The 3033-nt window shown below is 44.7% G+C and overlaps 1 non-coding gene across 1 annotated transcript; it reads right to left on the bottom strand.

Moving 5' to 3' along the window:
• Nucleotides 1-297: 297 nt before the first annotated feature.
• On the bottom strand, nt 298-404 carry LOC121758039. Its single transcript, XR_006041310.1, has one exon. It is a non-coding gene; the product is annotated as a small nucleolar RNA R71 (small nucleolar RNA).
• Nucleotides 405-3033: the final 2629 nt, after the last annotated feature.

Below are 3033 nucleotides of genomic sequence, written 5' to 3'. Positions count from 1 at the left end.
GCAAATGACAACGTCAACATTCCACCTCACTACATCAGTTTGGTGAATGGAGGAAATCTTTTTCATGGACGGGATGATGAAGATCCGGTGAGCCATTTGAATGCCTTCTACGAGCTGACAAATTCTCATAGACCTCCAAATGTGGAGCATCATCGGATTAAGAGGGCCTTATTTCCATTCTCATTGAGGGAGAAGGCAAGAGCGTGGTATGACTCATTACCGGGCTACAACATAGCAACATTCCAAGAGTTGAAGTCGTTGTTTCTTGTGGAATACAACTCTCCAATGAAGATTGAGAAGTTGAGAGAGGAGATCACCTCATTCCGACAGAAGTATGATGAGTCCTTCGCGGAGGCATGGAAGAGATTCACGGAGTTGATAAGGAAATGCCCAAGTCACGGACTAGCTTCGGGGCATGACCTTTTGAAGTTCTACAAGGGACTCAACAGTGAAGGCACGGGATTGGTGACTGCAGGTTCGAATGGGAACCTAGATGATCTAACTCATGATGAGGTGAGGGCCTTGTTTCAAAGGTTGGCCAACAATCAAAGGAATTGGCACAATCCAAGGAGAGGAGCTGATAGAGCAGGAGATACGTTTGGTGCTACAAAGGATGCGGAAAGAGTGACCGCAATTGAGGCTCAACTGGCAGACATCAGCACTCAAATGTCGTCAATGACAAAGGCAGTTAAGTCTCTTCAATTGACTCCTCAACCCCAAGCTGTGACTGTGATGAGATGTGGATTGTGTCAAGGAGGGCATCATACTGATCAGTGCCCAAGTCTTCAAGGACCACCAATGGAGGATGTGAACTACATTGGTAACAATCGACAAGGGTTCAACCAAGGCAACCAATACAACAATCAGCAGAATTGGAGGCCTCAACAAGCAACTTGGAATCAAGCTGGTCCTAGCAACAACTCGGGTAATCAATGGAGGAACAACACTCAACCTCCGGGTTATGAGAAGAAGCCATCAGTCGAGGATCAATTGGGACAGATTCTCTCTTTCATGACTAAGAGTCAAAAGGAGAATGAGAACTTCAAAGATAAGACAGTGGAAAAGTTTGGGCAGATCGATGCCACAATGAGGAATCTCGAGACTCAAATCGGGCAGCTTGCTACAGCATCACACACAAGGATTCCTAATACCATCCCAAGTAATACAGTGCCCAATCCGAGAGGTAATGAACAGTGCAAAGTGGTAACTTTGAGAAGTGGTCGAGAGTTGGATTCGACACCATTAATGGACGGCCAAGGTACTTCCGACATCTCACACGCAGGGGCGGATGAGATGTTAGGCTTGCATTCCTCGCACGCAGGGGCGGACGAGGCATGTAAGGGAAGTCCCGCGTTGGTGCAGGGGGCCCAACATGGTCAAGAACAGGCTGCATCCGGCAGCAAAGAACATGGTGAAGAATCCGATGCAAGTGGAAAGTGTTCAGTAGAAGAGAAAGGTAAGAAGATAGTGGAAATGGAGGCAAAGAAAAAGATGATGACAAGTCCAGCATTAGATCCGAAAAGTAAGTTCAACTTCCCCGATCATATTCCTTCTCCACCATATCCACCCAAGAGGAAGAAGAGGGTTCCGAAAGAGAAAAGCTTTGAGTGGATGATGAACGTGATCCGGAAAGTAAATGTGGATGTATCATTGGTGGACCTCTTCACTAATTTTCCCAAGTTCTCCAAGTTTTTCAAGGACATGATGGCAAATAAGGAGAAACTTCAAGACGAGGGGATAGTGGCTTTGAGCATGAATTGCTCACAACTGATTTCGGGAATGATGCCAATGAAGAAGAGGGACCCCGGAAGTTGTGTGATTCCTTGTGAGATCGGTAACACAATCTTCACAAAATGCTTATTAGATCAAGGATCGGGGATCTCACTTATGGCTTTGAAAACTGCTAGAGCCATTGGATTAGAGGAGAGGATGGAACCCATTGACATTGCTCTACAATTGGCTGATCATTCCATCGTGAAGCCCACTGGAATAGTAGAGGATGTCTTGGTCAAGGTTGATAAATTTGTCATCCCCGTCGATTTCATAGTATTGGATATGCCCGAGGACAAAGATGTACCAATTCTGTTTGGTAGACCATTTCTTGCCACGGGAGATGTGTTGCTAGGAGCTAAAGACAACTCTGTTACGTTCAGAATTAATGGTGAGCAAGTGACCATTAATGTGGAGAAAGCGATGAAGCATCCTAGTGATGCTAAAGCGTGCTTTAGAGTTGACGTCCTCGATAAGTGCATATTTGACAAGATGTGTTGCTCGGCAAGAATAGAAGGAAGTGTATATGACAAAGGGAGTTTGGAGAGAGACTATGGTTCGACACTTAAAGTCGATTTTGATGAAATAGAAGATTCTCAAGTTGATGAACCAAGTCTCGAGAATGAGTGTATTGTGGATACTTTTGTGGCGGATGTAAAACCGTCAATCGAAGTACCACCAAAGTTAGAATTGAAGCCACTCCCGACAAATCTGAAATACGTCTTCCTTGGTGAGGATGAAACTTTACCGGTTGTGGTATCGGCTATGTTGAATGATGAAGAGGAATCAAAATTAATAGAGCTACTGAAGTTACACAAGAAAGCTCTAGGATGGTCCATTGCCGACATCAAAGGAATTAGCCCCGCAATCTGTATGCATAAAATTCTGATGGAGGATGGAGCTAAGCCGGTAAGAGAGAGACAAAGGAGGTTAAACCCACTTATGCAAGAAGTGGTGGAAAAGGAAGTGAAGAAACTGTTGAAGTTTGGGATGATCTATCCTATTTCCGATAGTGAGTGGGTTAGCCCGGTGCAATGTGTACCGAAGAAAGGAGGCATAACCGTGACTGTCAATGAAAAGAATGAAGTGTTAGCAACTCGATTGGTAAACTCATGGAGAGTTTGCATGGATTACAGAAGATTGAACAAGGAGACGAGAAAAGATCACTTTCCGTTGCCATTTCTCGATCAGTTGCTTGATAGAATTGCGGGTTATTCTCATTACTGCTTCTTGGATGGATACTCGGGGTATAATCAGATTGCT

The sequence above is a fragment of the Salvia splendens genome, chromosome 1 (genome assembly GCF_004379255.2).
Source record: "Salvia splendens isolate huo1 chromosome 1, SspV2, whole genome shotgun sequence".
NCBI lineage: Eukaryota > Viridiplantae > Streptophyta > Magnoliopsida > Lamiales > Lamiaceae > Salvia > Salvia splendens.
The sequence above is the reverse complement of the archived record's forward strand: the minus strand, read 5'-3'. Positions and strand labels throughout refer to the sequence as shown.